We start from the raw sequence: 25,451 nt of genomic DNA on the forward strand, positions 1-25,451 counted from the left end.
CTTCCTCATTTATCTCATTTGGGTCGCTCCAGAGTTTCTCCACTGGCTCCTCCCTGCTATTTGGTACCACTTGCATGGAGGGCTTCATTCAGTTGGCGAAGAGTAGGCTCTGAGGTCGAATCAGGGTAGGGGGTGGATGGCAAAGAGAAGCCTGGAGTCTGGAGCCTAATATGCTAAAATGTCAACAGCAGTTATCTTGATTGCTGAGGTTATAAATTTTTTTCTGCTTCTTTTCATTGATTTTTGTGTCCTTTCCAAATATCCTCCAACAAGCATGTATTTTCTTTGTAATCAAAAGGAGTGAATTAAAAAAAAAGAAAAAGAGTCTGAAATATGGAAATTATTTTGCAAAATATGGAAATTGTTTTGCAAAATATGGAAATTTTCAGGATATGGAATGCCTTCCTGTAAGCCCTACTCATTAATAACCTTAATAAAAATAAGTAAGAGAAATTAAGAAAAGAAAACTCTGTGGAGCACAGTCCTACTCTGACACGCATGATGTTGCCATGAGTGGGAATCGACACAAAGGCAACTGCTTTTTTTTTTTTAATAGACACAGAGACAAATAAGCACAAACAGGGGAAAGACAGGTGCCACGTGAAATCACGAAGGAGCCAAGGAACGCTGGGGCTACAGAAGCTGAGACAAGGATCTTTCCCCAGAGCCGACAGAGAAGCTTCTCCTAGAGTTAGTGCCCTGAATTCAGACTTCTGGCCTCCTAAGCTGTGAGAAAATAAATTTCTGTTCTTTAAAGACACCCACTTGTGGTATTTCTGTTATAGTAACACGAGCTAACTAAGACAGCCCCTGAAGGTATGGTGGGCTCCAGGGGCTCTGCCTAATGGACAAGTGGGCTCACCTGCTTGTACCTGCTTTAGCGGGGCCCATTGCAGAGCCATCTCTTGCTCTGGACCCACTCAACATTGGCGGCTTTCAAGGCCACCTAGTAAACGAGTCAGAGCAGTATTAGCAAGTGTGGTAAATGCTGTTTTCAAAATCCAAAGATACCCACCAGGCCCTCTGCCTAGTTCTTAGTAGTAAGATGTGCAAGGTGGACATCTTGTCCTTTACTCTGGAGATGTACTAGCATTCTTCACTGGATCCTTACAAACTTCACCAATACAGAGGTCCCTGAATCTTTATGGGGTCTACCTCCCACCCTGTGACACATACGTCTTTCTAAGATGTCTAAGGTACTAACTGCTTCCTGCCCATCAGGTCTATTAGCATGATCTCATCCATAGAGTGGACCAATGAGATGTTCTGCAGTATGACAGGACTATCAAGATCCCTGTGAACTTTATCATGACAGAAAGCAAGAGAGTTAACATAGCTCTGGTGAATGACAGTAAATGTCTATTGCTGTCCCTACTGTGCGGCCCTGGTGGCATAGTGGTTAAAAGTTTGGCTGCTAACCAAAAGGTCAGCTGTTCAAACCCACCAGCCGCTCCTTGGAAACCCTATGGGGCAGTTCTACTCTGTCCTCTAGGGTCACTATGAGTGGGGATGGCACCTAACAACAACATTGTCTCTATCACATGAAAGCAAACAGCTTTTGATCATCCCTACTGGTGGGAATGGAGAAAAAAACCATTTACCAGATTAATTGCCAAACATTAAGTGCCAGCAGCTGTGTAAATATATTACACCAAGCACAGCAGCTGGGATTGTGACTTCCACTTTGTAAAATACATTCAGGCCAGATAGGTGAATTGAAAAGGATGTGATGGGGACCACCACCATGCATTCTTTAAGTCTTTGTTGGTAGCACCAATCTCTGCCATTCCTCCAAAATCTCAACTGTGGAGAAATGAGGGGAAGGATTTATCCACGAGGTCCGCTTTCCCGTTGGTCAAAGGATTATCCCATGGGATTTAACTCCCCAACACTACCAGGCTGCACAGGCATGAAGTCAGAAGTCAGGGTTGGTGGCAAGAAGTAGAAGGTGCATGCATGAGACAAAGCGCTGTCAGGTCACACATGGGTGTGGTTGGTCAGAGTTCATGCAGAACTGGTTTCTGCAATGACAGCCGGAATAAACAATAAGTGAGGTTAAAGGGATCTGAAGTAGTGCATAAGAGGTGTCTGATACAGCTATGGAATTCATTTTAACATTATTATTTATCATATATCATCAAATCTAAGATGTTACCAATTGTAGAATGCACTCCAGTTTCACAGATGATAAAATGTCGGGGCGGGGGGGTGGGAATGTTTTTTTGAGTTGGTATTTTTCTCTAAATTAGTCCCTGCCCTGTTTCCCCAATCTCAAGCCTTCTCCCCCAGAGAATAGGTACAGAAAACTGGGCAAATGGACCTCCTTGGAACATTCTGACTTCTCACATGAGCATTTTCATGCCTCCTTGTTCCTCCTCCACATCCACTGAGAGCCACCAACATGCTAAGAAGCTTCAACATCTTGGGTCCTAGGGAATTTCTGCCTCTCTCAGGGTTTCCAAAGAGCCCCAACCTAGCAGCTTTACAGGAAGTGCAACCATCTTCATCAAGGTTTCTGGGCGGGTCCTGGGCTCAGAAAAAAACCTACCTCATTTCTCCATGTTCTCCACCAAGAAAGTTGGTGAAGCCATCCCAGCAGAGCTCTTGATCTTTGAACTCCTTGAAGATGGACATCTCACCCCTCTCATGGCTACCTATATGGGGCAAGGGGAGCAAAGTTGTACAGCAGTTCACACCTCTTGGCGGGGTTCCTGCTCCCAGGGAGTCCCCCTTCTCAAATCTCCTCTCTAACCAGATTCTGTCTGTCCTGGGTATCTAAAACTTAGAAGAAGAAATCTAGAAACTAGATTGGGGCTGAGATACCAGCACCAGCTGCCATCAAGTCAATTCTCCCACTATCCATTTAATCTCCCATTTTGTTGTGTTGTCTTAAAAAAAAAAAAAAAAAGCAGTTTCTATTGTTTGCAACCACAAAAATTTTAGCAAACACAACTTGGTAAAGTTTCTATCACTGGGGACTGGGCAATGGTGCTTTGGAAAAGACACCTCCGCGTGTTGCTCATGTTATTCAAACTCTCAGCACACTGAACACAGCTGAACTCTCAGTCCTTCTAGGCCTGTTCCATATATAGATCAGTGGTTCTCCATCGAGGGCAATGTTGTGCCCCAGGGAATATTTGGCTATGTCTGGAGACATTTTTGATTGTCACAACTTGGGGGGAGGAGGGTGATACTGATATCCAGAAGGTGAGGGATACTGTTAAACATCCAACAATGCACAGGGCAGCCCCAAAACAAACAATTTTCAGCCCAAAATATCAATAGGGCTGCTACTGAGAAACTCTGCTATAAATATTTATCATATTAGAAATTAAAACTGAGAAAATATAAGAATCATTTATTAATTCACTTAAAAATAATAAACCATTACATGTTAACATAAATTGCCTTTAAAAAAAAAAAAACAATAAATCTTCCAAAACAAACAAAAACACTAGTGAGAAGAGTGTAAATCTCTTTAATGTCTGGATTAATAAAAGATAATTAGATTCTCTTATCTTCTTATGCGTTTGATCTGCTGCAATATATTATTTTGGTTGAAGTGTCTTAAGAGGATCTGGCCTCACGCAATACGTAGTTGGGAAAGGGAACAGTGTTTTAATAGGCTCTTCAGATCATTGTTCATATTTTTCTTAGATGTTGTTGCTGTTAGATGCTCTTGAATCAGTTCCGACTCATAGAGACCCTATGTACAACAGAACGCTGCCTGGTCCTGTGCCACGCTCACAATCGTTGCTATGCTTGAGCCCATCATTGCAGCCATTATGTCAATCTATCTCTTTGAGGGTCTTCCTCTCTTTCATTGACCCTCTACTTTATCGAGCACGATGTCCTTCTCCAGGGACTGGTTCCTCCTGATAACATGTCCAAGGTACGAGATGAGTCTCACCACCCTTGTTTCTGAGGAGCATTCTGGCTGTAATTCTTCCAAGACAGATTTGTTCGTTCTTCTGGCAGTCCATGGTATATTTAATATTCTTCACCAACACCATAATTCAAAGGCATCGATTTTTCTTTGGTCTTCCTTATTCATTGTTCAGCTTTCGAATGCATATGAGGCGATTGAAAATACCATGGCTTGGATCAGGTGCACCGTAGCCCTCAAAGTGGCATCTTTGCTTTTCAACACTTTAAAGAAGTCCTTTGCAGCAGATTTGCCCAATGCAATATGTCCTTTGGTTTCTTGACTGCTGCTTCCATGGATGTTCATTGTGAATCCAAGTAAAATGAAATCCTTGACAACTTCAATATTTTATCCGTTTATCATGATGTTGCTTATTGGTCCAGTTGTGAGGATTTCTGTTTTCTTTATGTTGAGATATAATGCATTCTGAAGGCTATATAACCTTTGATCTTCATCAGTAAGTGCTTCAAGTCCTCTTCACTTTCAGCAAGCAAGGTTGTGTCATCTGCATATCACAGGTTGTTGATGAGTCTTCCTCCAACCTAATGCCACTCTTCTTCATATAGTCCAGCTTCTCTGATTATTGTTCAGTATACAGAAACAATAAATATGGTGAAAGGATACAACCCTGATGTACACCTGTCCTGATTTTAAACCACACAGCATGCCCTTATTCTGTCCAAACAACTGCCTCTTGGTCTCCGTACAGGTGCCTCATGAGCACAAATAAGTGTCCTGGAATTCTCATTCTTCACAATGTTATCCATAATTTGTTATGATCCACACAGTTGAATGTCTTTGCATAGTCAATAAAACACAGGTAAACATTTTTCTGGTATTCTCTGCTTTCAGCCAAAATCCATCTGACATTAGCAGTGATATCCCTTGTTCCATGTCCTCTTCTGAATCTGGCTTGAATTTCTGGCAGCTCCCTTTCAATGTGCTGGTGCAACTGCTTTTGAATGATCTTCAGCAAAATTTTACTTATGTGTGATGTTAACGATATTGTTCCAAATGTCCCCATTCTGTTGGGTCACGTTTCTTTGGAATGGGCACAAATATAGATCTCTTCCAGTTTGTTAGCCAGATAGCTGTCTTTCAAATTTCTTGGCGTAGACGAGGGAGTACCTCCAGCGCTGCACCTGTTTGTTGAAACATCTCATTTGGTATTCCATCAATTCCTGAAGCCTTATTTTTCGTCAATGCCTTCAGTGCAGCTTGGACCTCTTCCTTCCACACCACCAGTTCTTAGTCATTTTCTTTGATACTAAACCAAAATTCAACAATGGCAGTGTCTTAAATGTAGTTGCAGTGTGGGATCGTAAACCATATCCATGAGCTCTTCACATTCTGTTACATTAAAATCCACTGGTCTAGCCCAAGACTGGAAGAACTAGATGGTGCCCAGCTACCACCAATGACTGCCCTGACAGGGCACACAACAGAGAATTTCTGATGGAGTAGGAGAACAGTGGGATGCAGACCTCAAATTCTCTTAAAAAGACCAGACTTACTGGTCTGACTGAGACTACAGAGGCCCCGGAGGTCATGGTCCCTGGACCTTTTGTTAGCCCAAGACTGGAACCATTCCTGAAGCCAACTCATTAGACAGGGATTGGCCTGGACTATAAGACAGAAAATGATACTGCTGAGGAGCGAGTTTCTTGGCTCAAATAGACACTTGAGACTATGTGGGCACGTTCTATCTGGAGGCAAAAAGAGAAGGCAGAGGAGGACAGGAGCTGGTTGAATGGACATGGGGACTACAGGGTGGAGAGGAGGAGTCTGCTGTCTCATTACAGGGACAGCAGCTAGGAGTACATAGCAAGGTGTGTATAAGTTTTTTGTATGAGAGGCTGACTTGACTTGTAAACCTTCACTTAAAGCACAATTTAAAAAAAACTTACTGGTCTACTCTGCAGAAACAAGATAAATCTTCACTCAAAATTTGGTTCAGGTATTGTTATAATTGAATTATGTCTCCCAGAAATATATGTTGAAATCCTAACCACTGGTATCTGTGAACATTGCCTTGTTTGGAAAGAGGGTCTTTGAAGATATTATCAGTTAAGCTAACATGATGTCATACTGGAGCAGCATGGCTCCTAAACCAATATAAGTAGTTATCCCAACTTTAACTGTATGATTATATGACATTGAATTTAATAGATGCTGTTTTCATTTTTAAAAAAAAATAATTTTCTAAACAGTCAGCAATTTTACTCTGTATTTTCCTTTACTCAAGAGTCATTTAATAATGCTAAAAAAAAAAAAAAAAAATCCACTGGTCCATCTTGTACTTGGAGTGGATATTTTACCTAGGCATCATTTTGTGACACTATGCATTGGTCATTTGGAAAATAATGGTTCACGAAATTATGCAGATCTTCCAAATGTTGGCACACTTCGTTATAAAGTATTTTAAAAATCACGTTTGTTAACACCATCACAAATTATATCAGAGCAGTCTCTAAGTATTGGGAAGTTGTCCCAAGCTCACGATAGCAGATACAGTTTTCCCAAATTCTAATTTTTACTTGAAAGCTCAATTTTTATCATTGGCAACAAATGCTGTTAGTTGTTTTCCTTAACTTGACAGGCTCATGTGGTTTGTTTTCAAGAAAATGTCTACTAGATAGCTGAGTCTGAATAACCGTAGTTTATCTGTCAGTCATCCTTTTAAGTAGAAATGGTGACTCCGTAATAAAAGTTTAGCTTGCAATTCAAATAATCACACAAGTGCTTTTCCCCAATACAACCATTGTACTTCTGTATGCAGGAGAAGTATTTCACGTGTGCCACCCATTTTAACACACAAAAGACTAAAGAGATGTGTACTCAAACGTCAGGATTTTGGAGGTGGGGCCAAGACGGCAGAATACACAGACGCTCCCGGCGAGCCCACTTACAACAAAGACCCGAAAAAACAAGTGAAACGAGTATATTTATGACAAGCTAGAAGCCCTGAACATCAAAGGCAAGGTTAGAAAACAAACCAAGGGGCAGGGGGAGGAAGAGCCAATTCAGAAGCAGAGAGGAGTTACTGGACCTGAATTACCGGGAGCCCTCAGGCACCATTCCCAGGAGCAGCTGCAGCAGGCTGGTACTAGCGTTTGGCCACAGTTTCCTCAGGGAGAAGCAGCCAGCCACACAGCCTACTCACACCTCCGGAACCAGAGAAAAACAGTGCTGTCGACAAAAGCAAAGTACTTGCATGTATTTTACATACCCCCCGCCCCACCCTGCTGGCTCCCAAGCCGGCTTCAGTGACTGATTTCCCTGGGCCTGAGATAGGCCCTGTTGGGTGCCTAGAGCCATCCTCCAGGCCTTGGAGAAGGAATAAATTCACAATTGGGGCAAAAGATAATTTGCCAGGTCCACTAACCTGGGGAGCTCAGGACACAAGCTGCACCTGTCCAGGCATAAATGGCCCATGGACTTTGAGTAACTTTCCCCTCTGCGTGGATCTGTGTGGGCCCATTTCAGGAGAATAGGCCCTTGTTGGCAGACTACAACTGTTTCAGCTGTGCAGTGGAGAGGTGGGTGTTTGATGTTTGACATTGCTTTGCCTATTAAACAGGGTCCTCACCTACCCACATCGGGGCCTAAGGACTTGTGGCTCCACTCAGGTCACCCAGCCACCCGTGACAAGGGTCCAAGGATAACTGGTACTTCCCACTACTTATAACCAAAAACATTGGGTGCCCATGGTCTGTCTGCAGAACTCACCCACCTGTACACTCTAGGGAACAGGGACACACTTTCCTCAGAGACACTTGGGGGACAATTCTCAGCCCCCTGCCTTGTTCAGAGTGTGACACTCTGCTGCAACCAGATACTGGTACCTACACCAATCACCCCTGCCTCTCTAAGACTGTAGGACAGAGCCTGTACTACACACTTGGTGATCAGCTACCTGGACACCTGAGCTGAAGTCATACAAGAAAAGTGAATGGACTCCTAGGCTGATATACCTGATAACAACTCTAACCATCTGGGGACAGGTCATCAGAGCTCCAAAGGTGAAAATAATCAAGCTAGCTCACTCAAGCAACCCATCTGGGTATATCAAAACAAAACAAAGCAAGAAGCCACGATGCAGTAAGCAAACAAAATAAACTAATACAATAATTTATAGATTGCTCGGAGACAACAGTCAATATCAAGTCACATAAAGAAACGGACCATGATCACCTCAACAAGCTCTCAAAACAAAGAATCCAGGGAATCTTCTAGATGAAAGTGCCTTCCTGGAATTACGAGAGGCAGAATACAAAAGATTAACATACAGAACCCTTTAAGACATCGGGAAGGAAATCAGGCAATATGCAGAACAAGCCAAGGAACAGACAGATAAAGCAACTGAAGAAATTAAAAAGGTTATTCAGGAACATAATGAAAAATCTAATAAGCTGGAAAACTCCATAGATAGGCAGCAATCAGAAATTCAGAAGATTAACAATAAAATTACGGAAGTAGAAAACTCAATAGAAAGTCAGAGGAGCAGGACTGAGCAAGTAGAGGGCAGAATTTGTGAACTTGGAGATAAAGCACTTGGCACCAATATATTTGAAGAAAAATCAGATAAAAGAATTTTTTTTTTAAATGAAGAAACCTTAAGAATCATGTGGGACCCTAACAAGAGAAATAACCTATGAGTGATAGGAGTGCCAGAACAGGGAGGGATAGCAGAAAATACAAAGAGAATTGTTGAAGATTTGTTGGCAGAAAACTTCCCTGATATTGTGAAAGATGAGAAGATATCTACCCAAGATGCTCATCAAACTCCACATACGGTAGATTTTAAAAGAAAGTCACCAAGACATAATCAAACTTGCCAAAACCAAAGATAAAGAGACAATTTTAGCAGCAGCCAGGGATAAACGAAAAGTCACCTGCAAAGGAGAATCAATAAGAATAAGCTCGGACTACTCGGCAAAAACCACACAGGCAAGGAGGCAATGAAATGACTTATATAAAGCATTGAAGGAAAAAATTGCCAGCCAAGAATCATATATCCAGCAAAACTGTCTCCCAAATATGAAGGTAAAATTAGGACATTTCCAGATAAACAGAAGTTCAGGGAATTCGTAAAAACGAAACCAAAACTACATGAAATACTAAAGGGAGTTCTTTGGTTAGAAGATCAATAATATCAGGTATCAACCCAAGACCAGAACACTGGGCAAACATCAGGATTTAATAAAATTAATAATTTTTTTTTACCAATTCATCAAGGACATTTTTAAGTGAAACTGGCAACTTCTCTTTTCCTTTTTTTTTAAGTACTATAAATACACACAGTGAAGACTACAGTGCTCTTAGTATAGTTGGATGCACTGCTTTGATTCATGGTCAGGCACCAGAAGTTTTACTCATCGCTGTTTTTGCACCACCAGTGCAAATGTCAGCACGATGAAGAAGACAAATAACATCTTGGTATTATTATTAAAATAGTTTTGACCTCACAGACCCCCTGAAAGGGTCTTGGGGATCCCCAAAGGACTATGGACCACACTTTGAGAACCCCTGCCCTACATCAGGCATAGCCGTAAGAGCTAACAAATCATTGTTGAATAAATGATTGAAAAAATGAAGTAAAATAAAGGAGTAGTGAAAAAGAGAAGGAAGGCCTGGATTACTTCTGTTCTTGGCTTTATGCATCATCTGAAAGACTGGGCTCTACACAACTGGATTTTCAGCCAAGAAGAAATAAGTAGAGAGGGTTCCACAATGGGTTTACCCCAAGCCTGGGCAGACAGTTCTGTGCATGAGCTTGCTGTGGTATATGTCTTTGGAGGGGCTCAGTGAGTTGTGTCTTAAAAGCACACTCCAAAGTACCTTGGCTCAAAAAGCCCATGGTCTCAGTGCCACTGTTATGACAGAAAGAGAAGAATAGAGAGAGGGATTGTCTAGTCTTCTGTATGTAAGGATACTGCAACATTAAACAGCATCATAATAAATGGAGAAAAAATGAATTTGTCAGGGATTTCATTCTCCTTGGATCAAAAATCAGTGCCCAGGGAAGCAGCAATTAAGAAATCAAATGACAGCCCCTAGACACACTGCTGAGAACTGAGGCCACTCCCGAAGTCCACCTTTCAGCCAAAGATTAGACGGGCCTATAAAACAAACAATAACACACGCGAGGAACGTGCTTCTTAGTTCAATGAAGTATATGAGACCAACACCTGTCCAAAAGCAAAGACAAGAAGGCAGGAAGAGACAGGAAAACTCAATGAATGGACACTGAGAACCCAGGATGGAAGGGAAAAGGGGGAGAATGCTGACACATTTCAGGGATTATAACCAATGACACAAAACATTTTGTGTATCAATTTTTGAATAAGAAACTAATTTGCTCTGTAAACTTTTACCTAAAACACAATTAAAAAAAAAAAAACCAAACAATGTATTGCATTGGGCTAATCTGCTGCAAAAGATCTCTTTTAAGTTTTAAAAAGCAAAGATGTCACTTTGATGACTAAGGTGTGTCTAATCCAAGCCATAATCTTTTCAATTGCCTCATACGCATGCAAAAGTTGGATAATGAAACAGGGAGACAGAAGAAGAATTAATGCATTCAAACCATGGTGTCGGTGAAGACTATTGAATATAGTCTGCCAAAAAGAATGAACAAATTAGTCTTAGGAAAAAAAACAACTAGAATGTTCTTTAGAAGCAAGGATTGTGGGACTTTGTCTTGCTTACTTTGGACACGTCATGAGGAAATATCATTTTCTAGAAAAGAACATTATGTTGGGTAAAGGAGAGGGTGAGGAAAAATGAAGAAACCCCTCAATGAGGTGGATTGACACAGTAGCTGTGACAACGGACTCAAACATACCAATGATCAAGAAGATGGAAAAAGACCAGGCAACGTTGTGTTCTATTACATATGAGGTCGCCATGAGTGGGGGCCAACTAACACCACCATATAAGGAAAAATAGTCATTACCATTTACCACCTGAATCCAATGGGCCCTTTTTAAATATTTCAAAGTCATTTTATGAAAAATTTACAAATAAAGAGAAACTGAAAGACAACTTTATTAGATATCATAAAAAGAATTTAGACATAGCAAACCTAAATTTTTTATTTCGTATTTTTCTGATTTTAAAGGCATAAATAAATACCTGAAGTGAGCAACATCCTCCGAATACAATTAACATCTCATCAATTGCCATGCATGAACCAGTAACATGTGCATCTTGTAAATAGTGATTCCAGATTCAAAATGCATCTCTCCTGGGCTCTAGCTTCTCATTACTTCTTATTTTCCTTCTCGCACTTGTAAATTCAAAATGCAATACTTGAAGAAATTTTTTAAACATTTGGTGGCTCATAATTCCATTGAAGAAACAATGGTAATATTCTTTGCTCTGTAACTGCAAAAAAAAAAGAAATGCATTTTTCGATTGTATAGTATCAATTAGTATGAGCAATCCAACAACTTAAAAAATTTCTAAATCATATATTTGCTTCCAATCTCCTCTAATTGACACCTGCCTTCATATTTGCCCACTATGAACTGTATCAAGTAATTTGGGGGCACAAACATCATTAAAGATGAAAGAATACTATTACACACCCTTTCAGTAAACAGGATGGTCCAGCTTCTTGTCCCAAAGTATTGCATGATGAAGTTCTTCCTGTCGAATGACTAACTGGATGAGAATACCACATTTCCTTTTTGTCCTTAGAAATACGTTGTTTACTCATTGATCCTTGAGTTTGAGAAAATTCATCTAGGACGTTGTCATCTGAAGACTCATAGTCTGAGATTTCACTTATAGGATCAATTTCACCATCTTCATTAGAGTCTAGAGTGATGCTATCTGTCTCTCTGCATTCATCTTCTGAGTCATCTAATAATGGGAAAACATCGTTCTCCGTCACTTTTCTTATCTTTGTCACTATAAGCGGAAAATGAAAAAATTCTAATTTCTCAACTGTGTTCAATGAAAGCAGAAAACAGACTACAAGATAGTGACTCCAGTCTTTTTTTTTTTTTGTAGTATCTTCTGACAATGCAATGTTTTGAGCAATTGTATTAGTTTCCTATTGGGGCTGTCACACATCAGCACAATCTCAGTGACTTAAAACAACACAAATGTGTTATCGTCTAGTTCTGGAGGTTAGAAGCCCAAAGTGGGTCTCACTCGGCTGGAATCAGAGTGTAGGCAGGGTTGCATTCTTTCTGGAGGCTCTAGAGGATAATTGTTTGTCTTAGTTAGCTAGTGCTGCTGTAACAGAAATAACCACAAGTGGATGGCTTTAACAAACAGAAATTTATTCTCTCACAGACCAGTAAGTTAGAAGTCTGAATTCAGGGCACCAGCCCAGGGGAAGGCTTTCTCTCTCTGTCAGCTCTGGAGGAAGGTCCTTGTCATCAATCTTCCTCTGGTCTAGGAGCTTCTCTGTGCAGGGATCCTGGATCTAAAGGACACGCTCTTCTCCTGGCACTACTTTCTTGGTGGCATGATGTCCCTCTGTCTCTCTGCTTGTTTCTCTCTTTTATATTTCAAGAGAGATTGACTCAAGATACAACCTAATCTTGTAGATTGAGTCCTGCCTCATTAACATAACTGCCTCTAATCCTGCCTCATTAACATTATAGAGACAGAATTTACAACACATAGGAAAATCACATCAGATGAGAAACTGGTGGACAATCACACGATACTGGAAATCATGGCCTAGCCAAGTTGACACGTATTTTGGGGGAGCACAATTCAATCCATAACAGTTTCCTTGTCTTTTCTAGCTGCTAAATGTTGCCCACATCTCTTAGCTTGCGGCCCCACGTCTCCATCTTCAAAGCCAACAGTGGCTGGTCAAGTGCATCATTCTGGCTCTCTGCTGTTGTAATCACATCTCCTTTTCTGACTCTTTTGATTATACTGAGTCCCTGGGTGGTGTGAACAGTTACGCAGTTGGCTACTAACTGAAAGGCTGGCAGTTCGAGTCCACCAAGGCTCCTTAGAAGAAAGGCCTCGCGATCTGCTTCCAAAAAATCATCCACTGAGAACAGTTCTACTCTGACACACAAGGGGTCACTATGAGTTGGAATCAACTCGATGCCAACTAGTGGTGGTGCTGCTGATTATATTATCCCACCTGCATAATGCAAAGTCATCGCCTCCTCACAAAATCCTTGACTTAATCACATTTGTAAAAACGCTTCTGCCATATAAGATAACACATCAATAGGTTCCAGGGATTAGGATGCAGATATCTGGGGGCCATTATTCTGCTTACCAAAGCAGCACAATAGGAAAACTGTAGGATGATGCAACAGTGGGAATTAATTTCATTATTACATCCTCCTTCTAGACAATTCCATCATTCTTCCATTTTTTATTTTAGTCTTTTTAGATAGTTAGGAAGCACTGATAAGTCATGATGAAATAGCTCCTAGGATGAGGACATAGCGAAATGTTTCAAGAGGTAGGAAAAGTAAGCGCACTAAAATCTCATCACTTCTCTTAGATTTATAAAAGGGTTCAATGGACCCATTGGTAATTGCAACACAGAATGAATTTCTTCTTTTGTTTTAAATAAGTACAATTTTTCTTGGTTCTTTGTAGGATCTGTAAGGAAGAATAAAAATTATGAAATATCACTTCTTACAAAATCAAACCCAAAAAACCAAACCTGTTGCCATTGAATCAATTCCTACTCATAGCGACCCTATAGGACAGAGTAGAACTGCCCCATAGGGTTTCCAAGGAACATCTGGTAGATTTGAACTGCTGACCTTTTGGTTAGCAGCCATAGCTCTTAACCACTATGCCACCAATTTCCAAGAAATTGAGCTGCTCAAAAAAGAAACTCAAAAACTAGAATTAGGTCCAAAGGTTCATATTGATTATATGCCTAGGGCTAGACTATACTAAGCAAAATCCAAACACAGTCCCAGATATGAACTTCAGTGCAGTGGTATAAGACTAAAGCTTGAATTCTCAACCTTGAGTTAAAAATGTGCTGGGAGTTGGTCGGTAGGGCAGAGTAAGGTAAGGTAAACTACTACAGTAAAAGAAAATCCACAAATTCAGTGATGTTAAGAACAAAAAATATTTATTTCTGTCTCTCACTTCTGTCTGAGTTGGCAGATATCTCAGCTCCGTACAATGAATGATTCAGGATCCAAGTTCCTTCCATCTTCTGGCTCTGCCACCCCTTGGACCTTGTTGTCATGCACGTGGTTTAGGCTGGATCACTGCAGGTCCCAGAGGGCAGGAATGGTTAGAGCTCATAGAGAAGACCAGCAACTTTCTCAAGGCCTAGCCCAGAGACTCCCTGGGTGGCGCAAACAGATAAGCCCTCAAACTACTAACAAAAAATGTTAATGGTTCAAACTCACCCAGAAGCACCTTGGAAGACAGGCCTGGTGATCTGCTTCCAAAAGGTTACAGCCTTGAAAGCCCTATGGAGCAGCTCTACTCTACACATGAGGTTGCCATGAGTTGGAACTGCCTCAGCAGCAACTAATGACAAGAGCCTAGAAAGGTGTGCATCACTTCCATTCACATTGCATTAGCAAGAACTTAGTCACATGACCACTCCCAACTGGAAGGGAGGCTGAGACATGGGGTCCAGCTATGTGCCCAAGAAGAAGGGGAGAATGAATTCCGCAGCTAGTAGTTGCCGCCAGAGGGAAGGACCTGATCCTCTGATCCTGGCAGAAAAGCCCACCTCAGCAACTGGGGGAAGAGAAATCGCTGGACCACACAATAGCAGCAGTTCTTAGCTGGCCAAGTTTGAGGATCAGAATGACCAGGGAAGGTTTTCGAATTCAGCTCTAATGAGTCAGAGCCTCAGAGGTGGGACCTAGGTAAACACACTTGGAAAAAACTCCCCAAGTAATTCTGCGGTGGTTAAAAAACTTACTGTTAATTAGGGCTGCAGAGGTAAATCCAGTGTCAAAGGGGTCCCTTTCTGTGGCTAGACGCCATGTGTGAAGTTTGACCTGGCTGTGGCTCCTGTCCTCCTGTGCTTCCTGAGACTGCATCTGACTCAGGCCTGGGAGCCCCTCCCCAAGCCTCCCTGGTCCATAGCAGGCTGTTATGGATTAAATTGTCTCCCCCCAGAATAGGTCGCTACGAGTCGGAATACTTGATGGCAACAGGTTTGTTTTTTTTGTATACCCGTGAATGTAATCTTTGCTATGTTAATAAAGCCTTATCAGTGCAGGGTGTGTCCGAAAGCTAATCACTTCTGAGTTACAAAAAGTAATTAGATACAGAAGAAACCACACGTGGGGGAAGACAGATGCCACATGAGGACGTGAGGACCCTCAAGGAACCGAGGCATGCCAGGGCCATAGAAGCTGAAAGAAACAAGGACCTTCTGCCAGAGCTGACAGCAACAGCCTTACCCTAGAGCCAAAAAAAAAAAAAAACCTATTGCCGTGGAGTCGATTCCGACCCATAGTGATCCTATAGGACAGAGTAGAACCGTTCCATAGGGTTTCTGAGGAGCAGCTGGTGGATTCGAACTGCCAACCTTTCGGTTAGTACCCATAGCTCTTAACGTGCCTTGATTTTGAACTTCTAGCCTCCTAAATTGTGAGAAAATACAAATTTCTGTTCTTTAAAGCCACCCACTTGTAGTATTTCTGTTACAGCAACACCAAGAAACTAAGACAGAGACAATGAGTGAATGCTTGTTGAATTTATTATTTTATGGTGTTACAATCACATCATATGCATGTGAAAGCTGGACAATGAATAAGGAAGACTGAAGAAGAGTTGACGCCTTTGAATTGGGGTGTTGGCAAAGAATATTGAATATACCATGGACTGCCAAAAGAACGAACAAATCTGTCTTGGAAGAAGTGTGGCCAGAACGCTCTTTAGAGGCAAGGATGGAGAAACTGCGTCTTACATACTTTGGACATGTTGTCAGGAGGGATCAATCCCTGGAGAAGGACATCATGCTTGGCAGAGTACAGGGTCAGCGGAAAAGAGGAAGACCCTCAACAAGGTGGATTGATACAGTGGCTGCAACAATGAGCTCAAGCATAACAACGATTTTAAGGATGGTGCAGGACCGGGCAGTGTTTCGTTCTGTTGTGCATAGGGTCGCTATGAGTTGGAACCAACTTGACGGCACCTAACAACAACAATAACAACTCTCACAACAGAAAAAGTGGAGGGAGGGAGCCCTTTGAAATGCCATTAAGCCAACAGAGGGGAACTCTATGTGTCCTTTTGACTCCATCTGGCTTCAACAATAGGCATAGATAAAAAAAAAAAAAAAAAAAACTTAGAGAAAAGGGATTTCCAAAGTGTTCCCTCCCATGAAGTCCGGCCTGGGAGGCCAACAGGTCTCCTCTGAGCTAGATGATTCGAAACTGCCCCATCAAGCTCTGCTACAGCTCTGTGCACGGCAACATCCCTCCACCCACCAGCCCAGTGGCACAGGCTCTCTGGGGCTGCGCTGCTCCAACTGCAATGCCAAATTGCTTCACTAGGTCTGTGTGGGGTCTGAGATGCTGCATTTCTTCAAGGCTCCAAGCACAGAGGCTCTAGAAAGCAAACGAGGAGGTAAGGGTAGAATTTTCTAGAAAAAGTACAGAGAATTCCACCTGGTGGCTGCAGCCACAGTTTAAACAACAACAAAAAAAAACACCTGCTGCTGACTTATAGCAACCCCATGTGTTACAGAGTAAAACTACTCCCCAGGGTTTTCTTGGCTGTTATCTTTCTGGAAGCAGATCACCAGGCCATTCTTCCTTGGTGCCGCTGAGTGGGTTTGAACTGCCAACCATTAGGTTAGTAGTAGAGCACAAACCGTTTGCTCCAACCAGGGACCTTGTCTCCTCTTTCCTCCCTGTTCCCAGCCTCTCATTCTTTTGGGAGGAAGCCGATTTCTCTCCCAAAGTCGGGGGTCTTATGACAGGGGCCAAAGATGTGACTTGGGGGAAAAAATGAAATCTAGGGCTTAGGTTCCCCTTCTCTACAAAGGATTGTCTTCAAACATTACAAGCTTGATGAAAGCTTTTCCCAATGAGCCAAGGCCAAGAATCTCAGAGCAGGGAGAAGGTTGTTCTCTCCAGCTTGAAAAGAGAACTAAGGCTGACCCCAAGCAATGGATTCGCTGAGTCCTGCTCACTTGTGGCTCTTACATACATGGGCCATGCTTATCTCCAAGTTGGTGCTGAATGCATTGAATTCCGCAGCTGGGAAAGACCTTGGCATCCTGTTCAAAGATCTGTTTTTCCATCTGAGGCAGACAGGCAAAAAATAACTTGCCTAAGGCCACAAAGTTAATACTATTTCCCTTTTTCTGGGCTTCTGGCCTAGAGGTTTTCCCAGGAAGTCACACTGCCTACCAGACTCTAGAAATGGAGGACAGGCTGCATGCCCAGCCATCTCCCTGCCTGGAAGCCAGGGGAAAGGGACCATTGGCCATGGACCATGCTGGGCCATCTGGCTTGACCACCCAGCTGCTGGCCTTGCAGAACGCCCTGTTTAATGCTTTATTCCTCCTAGTGTTTCATTATTGATTCAACCCCTGGCTGCTGGATCTGACCAAGTAAGCTGTGAGCGTTGGTATAATGTCAACTTCATCAAAAATGCAAGAGTTGGGGTTTTACTTGTCTGCGTGCTACCTAGATGGTTTAAGTTGATGGTTGGCAGTTTCTTCGAGCCAAGGAGGGCATTGGCAGCCCGTGGGCTGACTTCTCCCTTCTTTGGAGTGATGCTGGGCCCCCAAAGCTCTGGGGGAGCCAGCATCTCCCAACTCCTGCAGGTAGGGACAAGGTCTGGGATGGACGATTGAGAAGGAGAGCTGGGAGGTTGAAAGTAACATTTTAAAACAAGCACTGGCCAGAGTTTAGAAACAAATTCAGTAATGTATCATTACGCCATATTAAGATATTACAGGAAAAAATCTAATGAGATGGAGAAATATTTATTCATTCATTCATTTGAAAAATATTTACTGGGCACCTACTATGTGCTAGGCCCTCGATTACAGAGGTGAATAAGGCAGACGGGGTCCCGATTCTCATGAAACTGAAATTATCATCAGGCCATAAAATGCAATAATAATAAAACATGTGCTGGGTACTATTCTAAGCACTTCGCACAGAGAACAATTTGATTTTCAAGGTTTTTTAAGCATCTGCCATCAATGGACTATCAAAAAATCAGCCATTGAAGACCCTACAGAGCACAGTTCTACTCTGACACACACGGGGTTGCCATGAGTTGGAATCAACTCAACCGCAAACAGTATACATCTGCCATAGAAAAAAGCCAGGAAGGAAATACACCAAAACATTAACAGAGATCATCCCCAGACCGTGAGTTTGTGAAGAGCTTTTATTTCCTTCTTCTTGCTGAATTTTGCTCCTTCTTTGAGTTGTCTGAATTTTCTATATGTCTGGTGCAATAAGGGAGAAGAATTAAAAAGGGGGAAAGGCAAGTTCTTAGGCCCCAGGTGGAGAGCCTCAAAATGCTTCTCAGTTGCTCCCTGATGTCTTGAGGCTCTGAGCATATGAGGCTCTGGTCGGCTGCAGCCACTCTGGGTTCTGTCCTAGCTAGAAACCCACCGCCACTTCCTCCCTGGAGAGCAGAGTCGCTGGACAGCCTGAAGTTGCAGCCTAATACTACACAGCTTGTGGTCAGGGCTGGGGGAGGGCCGAGCCATCTGGAGGCTGAGCTTTGAAATGGAGCCCTTTAATGCAATATCCCAGGTGGGAACAAGGAGCCATGCGCCCTCCTGCCAGGTACGAGGTGCCAGGACGCAGCCTTTCCTGGTGCTTGAAACTCCAGCCTGATCCTGACAGCTGGGGCTGCCAGCCAGCCTCACTGGACCCCTGCCCTGGCCAGAGAGATGGACGACAACAGCTAAACCACTGTCTGAAAGTCCTCCGGGTCTTGAAGGCCCTGCCAGGCCCTGAAGGCTCCTGGGAAAGAAGGGGGCTGGAGATGGCAGCCCTAGGGTGATGATGGTTACCATGACAACAAGAAATTACATTCTAGGAGCTCTACCTCTGAGCTTTTGACACACAGGGAGGCCCAATGCTGAGCACTTTACATTGTTTAATGCAATGACCAAACAGAGGCACAGAGAAGTTAAGTCACTTGTCCAAGCTCACACAGCCAGGGAGTGTCAGACCGGCAGATTGACTCCAGATCCCACACCCTTAACCACTCTGCTACACTGTCTCCCGTGCTGTAGCTGGACTTGCTGGGGACATTGGCTCCCTTCTTCATCCTCCCCCCAGGACTTGCCACATAAGGAGGGCAGCAGCTCTGGCACAGAGGAGGCAGCAGAACATTGCAAAGGGCATGAGCTTGGGCTTGGGTGCCAGGCAGTTCCGGCTTTGAGTCCTGGCCCAGTCGCCTACTCACTGTGTGACTGTGGGCAAGTCATATGACCTCTTTGGGCTTCCATTTCCTCATCTCTGTAATGGAGATGATCATATTCAGTTGTTCAGGTTGCCAGGCAGATTACTGTCAATACAGGCAATGACTAGTGTCAATTGAATGCTTCCTAAGTGTGCTTCTTTGTAGTTCAACAGTGTATCATCTCCACTTTATAGAGGGAAAAATAGGCTTAAATAGGTTACGTGACCTGCGCTAGGTTATAAGAAAGAAGCAAAGCCAGCATTTGAGACCATGTCCTCTAAGGTCAGAAGGCCTAGTCTTAGCCCGTCTACCCTGGGTACCACATCTACATCACATGAAATAATGCCTGGCAGGGACTTGGCACATGCAAGCCCTTGAGTAACAGCATCTATTATTGCTACAGTAAAGAGAGAAAAGATGGATTTGCACCTAGCTCAGTACTGGTACACAGGAACCCCTGATAAACCCTGTGTGCTACTGGTTAAGGCTGTATCGGGCATATCAAGGCCACCTGCAGCAGCAGGGCCTGTTGGCTCCGCCTGGTGTATGCTCCAGCAAATGTGTCCCTTCTTCTCAGGACTCTACAGTTTACTTGGAGAGTGACTAAGGAAAGATACAACCCAGGCAGTTACATAACCGTTTCCTCTTCCACAAACCAAGGAGGGCAGATGCGAGACCTCAGAGTTCCTTCCAGCCCCAGCATGCCCACATTCTCCCAGGCTTGGCACGAGGTGAAACTTGAAGCAATGCAGCCCAAGTGCTGTTCTACAGAGAATTTTCCAAAGCCCAGGCTCCTCATAGAACAACTTTTCCTGTACAAATACGGCCAATGAGCCCAACATCCCATCCAGGACAGTAGTAGATCCATAGGAGGCTCTAGAGTCTGACTGGTCCAGCTTTCTAGAAGTACATGATCTCACTCTCCATCCATCCTGTGTTGACTCCACATTCGAAGGTCTATTGCTCCCAGCCCCCAGGACCTGCATAAAGGACAGATTTTGGTGCTACCATTGGAAGAAACTCTACCAATCTCCTATTCTCATCCACTCATTGTAGAGATGAAGAAATAGAGGCCCAGAGAGGTCAAGTGACTCACGCGAGGCCACACAGCCCTAAGTGGTATCACTTGGATCAGAACCCATTTCTCCTGGCACCCACCTCAGTGCTGCTCCCACTGCCCCACCTGCTTCCTAGGCACCCAGTCGATGTTAATTTGTCATCTGATGATGACTCGAGACTTGGGGACCTTGGTGATGTTGGCCTTGACCTTGAATCCAAGTGGTCTTACACAGGCCATGGAGGGATTCCTGTGTAAGAAGGGTGATCCCTGTTGCACAAAGCACATGGGCCACTTCTCAAGGGAAGAAGGATGGAGTGTGGTGCTCAATGCATTCAGCTCTGAGATCAAGTCCCAGCCGCGTGATCTTGGGCTAGTCATTTCCTTGCTCCAAGCCTCAGTTAAACTACAAAATGAGAAGGAAAATCTCTCCGGAAAAATAAGTGCAATAACCTATAAAGTGACAACCACAGCGCCAGGCTCAGGAGGTGCTCAGTAAAGGTAAAACCAAGATCTTCTTGATCCCAACATAGTAAGGTCTGTATGAGAAGATGGGAAACAGGACCAAAAGAACTCAGCGATCGTAAAAGACACCACAGATTTACATACCACCAAAGATGAAAAACACTCCTGAATAAACTATGAGCCAATGCTTTCTGATCACTCAGAATTTTGATTTTATGCTTCAAGAAAGAGCTCTTTCAACTGAGATGGAGATTTTAATCATGTATCACTCTTGTGTACACATAAAGTGAACAACAGAAGGAAAAGATATTGATTGTGGTATCTCTAGGACTTCACATTCAGAGCCCTCCTCTTCTGAATTCCTTTGCAACTTGGAGCCACTGGAGTCCATGTTTTTCCACAAATGTACTCTTGGCTTCAGGGGCACTGGGATGCAGCATTTTCTAGAAGAATTCATGAAAGAAGTAAAGCTATGGGTGCTGGGCTTTCACGCGGCTTTGTCATTGTGCGGCTCTAGCTCACTTTTGACCACCGTGTGGGAAATGTTGCTAAATGCGTCTGATTCACCCGCACCCCAACCCCTTTCATTGGTCCCTAATTGTCCCCCGGGTTTTCCACCAAGCCATTTGTTCCTATTCTGCAAGTTTTGAGATTGGAGATTTGGTGTGTGCCTAGGCAACAGCAACGTTAAGATGACATCAGTCATCAGCTGCATCTCAACTTCAGAGATGTGAAAACCTTTGCTTTATAGACTAGATGAATTTGGTAATGCCATGTACTGAAGCCCCACTGTGTACATGGGCCCCGGCCAGGTGCTGTAACAGGCATCATTCCTTAGTGTCATCTCTCTCGTTTGAGCTTGTTATTGTTTTCATTCCTTTGTAGATGAAGGCACTTAGGCTCAGAGAGGTAAAGCAATTTGTCCAAGGTCACACAGCTGGCAAGCAGCAAAACAGGATTTGAACCAAGGTATCTTCGATCTTGTCACCATAGGAGAGATGGACTCTTCCTCCAAGCTGACTACTGAGCTCAAAGGGTTCATGCAAAATTAAGTCAACCCTGATCTTGGGAAGCCTTTCCCATCTTTTGATTTTGAAAAACACGTCTAAATAAACGATGAACCAATGCTTTCTGATAATCGTAATACTCTGTGTCAGGTATGATTTTAGCCACTTTATATGTCCTAGCCATTTAATTCCCCCAACTGCCTTATAAGGTGGGCTCTATTAGTAACCCCATTTTATAGATGAGGAAACTGAGATGCAGAGAGGTCATAACATGTGCCCAGAATCACACAGCTGGAAAGGGAAGGAGTTGGGATTCAAACCCAGGCACTTTGGCTTCAGCTCTCTGTCTTCTAACCCACCTCACCCCCATCTCACCAAACTGGCACAGAAAGCCCTCAGCCACCAAGTCCCCACCCCTTAGTCTTCCCACCTCTACTCCCCTAAATCCTGTTGACTTTCCCTATGGCTAGGCCCCTCTCCCGCTGGGAGCAGGATCTGGGCTGTCAGGCTCCAGTCAGACAAATGGCCTTCCCTGGCCAGGCCAGGCTTCCAAGTTTCCTCATGCTGGACCCAAACACAACACAATCTAGCGGTCCTGGCTGCTCTTCAGAAAAGACTCAAGGAGGGTGTGGAAAGAAATCTAATTAGAATCCCTCAGAGCCCCAGTGCTTCCTCTTATTAAATTAGCCCCCTTTGAAGTGGAACTCGACTCATTATAATAATTGGAGTGCAGAGGAACCGTCCTATATGATCCCGATGTGAGAAACAGTGCTTTCACAATTGCATTTATCCGTGTCCTGGTCTCTCCCCATTGGGACAAAGGATGGCCGTGGTGGATGACAAATGGCTCCTGCTTCAGCAAAGAGCTGGGGGAGGGCCTCCTAGGTTTTCTACATCCCAGTCATAGCCCAAATGTGGGGAGAGGGGTCTCCTAGGTTTTCTACGGCCCAGTCATAGCCCAAACCAGAGCGCCACACCAGGACATGGAGGCTGGTGGGAAATCTAGAAAGTCCAGGCCAAAGGCTTCATGAGGACTGAATGGGCCAGAAGAAAGACCCCAAATACAGACCCTCTGGGTCTGCATCAAAATCACCTGGCTGCAATTTCAGGGCCCCACCTCCAGAGACTCTGATTCAACAGGTCTGGGGTAGGGTGGGGGGGGGGTAGGATTTGGAGCCTCCTCAGGGTGATTCAGTGATGTAGCCAGATTCAGACACCCCTGGCCTGGAGTGATTGGGTGCCTGCCGTAGTACTTTGGATCTGATGCCCACCTGCCATCCCCGAATCTCTGAAGTGGAGGGGGGCACTGCAAAATAGCTCTCCTTGCCATTGTGACTCTTGTTGCTGCTGGTTGCTGTCAAGTAGGCTGTGATTCAGGGCGGCTCCACATACAACAGAACAAAATGTTGCCCAGTCCTGCACCGTCTTCATGACCATTGGTGTGTTTGAGTCCGTTGTTGTGGCCACTGTATATTTTGAGTGCCAAAAAAAAAAAAAAAAATTTTTTTTTTTTTTAGTTTCCAACCTAGGGGACTCATCTTCCAGCACTATATTAGACAATATTCTGTTGTGATCCATAGAGTTTTCATTGGTTAATTTTTGGAAATAGATCACCAGGCCTTTCCTCCTTATCCTGTCTTAGTCTGAAAGTCCCACTGAAACCTGTCCACTACAAGTGACCCTGCTGGTATTTGAAATACCTGTGGCATATCTTCCAACATCACAGCAACATGCAAACCATCACAGTACAACAAACAGACAGGTGGTGGAATGATGATGCCCAACATGGGGCTTGAACCCACAACCCTGAGATTAAGAGTCTCATGCTCTACCAACTGAGCTAGCTGGGCATTTGCTTACTACTGTCACCAGAAAGGGATTCAAGCATTCTTCAGCTGGATAAGTGCTTACTGATCACCTCTGGTCGCCAATTTCCTTTCTTTACCAGATCTCATGGGGAACTTCTGTCTGGTGCACTGAGCTAATTCCAGAAATTCCAATGAGGGTGCTCCTGTGCCTTTTATGAAGGGCATAAGCAAGAGGTAATATTTGCCTTGAAAGTGTTAAACCAAACCCACTGCCATCGAGTCAATTCCGACTCACAGTGACCCTATAGGACAGAGTGGAACCGCCCCATAGAGTTTCTGAGGAGCGCCTGGCAAATTCAAACTGCCGACCTTTTGTTTAGCAGCTGTAGCACTTAACCACTAGGCCAAAAAGCAATGTTTTTTGAGATTCTGACACCTCCCCATCCTCCCTGACTTAATGCCCCCTAAAAAGCCTTTGCCAAGTACCCTATGCCCCATATGTGCTCCTTTTCTGGCCTCCCACAGCCTTTATTTCCCATATTGGCTCCTGGACCACCACTTGACCAGGTCCCTGGCTCCTTGCTGCTGCTTGTTCTCTCTGATCTGTACACAACGTTTGGTGCTTGGGGATCTGGAGTGGGCAATTTGATCTTACTAAAAGGGTCCCTATGTGCCATAAATGTTTAAGTGCACGACTACTAACCAAAAGATTGGTGGTTCGAACCCACCCACAGGTGCCTTGGAAGAAAGGCCTGGCGATCTGCCTTCCAAAAGGTCACAGCCTTGAAAACCCTATGGAACAGCTCTACTCTGCATGCATAGGGTTGTCATAAGTTAGAATGGACTTGGTGGCAACTGGTTTGAGTTTTTTTTTTTTTTTCAATGCAGTGCATATAGTGAATGGAGCTCAAAAAATGGATTTTCTCCAAAGCAAGCCCAGCCCAGGTTCTCAAAGAACTGTCCCTTAGGAGATTCTTTTGGATCAAAGGTAGCTCTAGGACCAGGGTCCATCTTTCACTCTTCAGCAAGAGGTGCACTGAGGCCCAACCAGGATCACACAAGTCTTTGCTCTCATTCCCATCCTCACCAACCCAGAAGGTTGACTTCTTGTTCCTTCTGCATAAGCAAATTAACTTCAGAGGTGTTTTTTCCTCCTGGGCAATGATTTCCTGCCCAGCACATTCTGGGAGATTCCACATGGCTCCTCTGCTCCTGCAGAGGAAGGAGCTGGGTCGGCCCCAGAGAGTTTGGCCTGGATGAGGCTCCATGTAGGGGGTCTTGAGAAAGAGCCACAGTGTTCTTGAAGAGAATTGCAGTCAGAAGAATGACTTGGTCTCAGTGGTCCTTTTTACTCAATAGAGCTTCTCTCTGGGTGTCTCCAAGTCACATCTGCTTGCCTTCCTGACCTAGGGGCAGAGTTCCCACAGCTTGGGGTGAAGTGAGCTGCCAGCAACAATGTCCTCCCAGTGAATCTTTATCCCTTACCTCCCCCTTTCCAAGACCCTAAAAAGAAGAACAAATCCAAATATGTGATTCCCAGAAACTGTTTTCACCAACAGTCCTTGGTCTAACCCTGAAATGGAATAAATCCAACCCTTGCATTAGCTTGCAAAGAATACCCCTGCTGTGATATTACAGCTGATGTCAAAGGCTGGCAAACCCAGCAGCTTGCAGCAAAAGAACCACAGGGTACCACCTTTGAGACTACCCTGCTTCCTTCTTCTGGTCTCTCATTCATACTCTAGCCACACTGCGCTCTATTGTGGTACACAAGTACTGCAATGCCAGAGATTCGTGGCTCAGAACTACTTCTTCGAAATAGT

The 25,451-nt window shown here is 43.9% G+C and overlaps 1 non-coding gene across 1 annotated transcript; it reads right to left on the reverse strand.

Annotated features, from left to right (window-relative positions):
* Positions 1–23,597: 23,597 nt before the first annotated feature.
* Positions 23,598–23,670, reverse strand: TRNAK-CUU (transfer RNA lysine (anticodon CUU)). Its single transcript has one exon. It is a non-coding gene; the product is annotated as a tRNA-Lys (tRNA).
* Positions 23,671–25,451: the final 1,781 nt, after the last annotated feature.

Source organism: Loxodonta africana, chromosome 3 (assembly GCF_030014295.1).
Source record: "Loxodonta africana isolate mLoxAfr1 chromosome 3, mLoxAfr1.hap2, whole genome shotgun sequence".
Taxonomy (NCBI): Eukaryota; Metazoa; Chordata; class Mammalia; order Proboscidea; family Elephantidae; genus Loxodonta; species Loxodonta africana.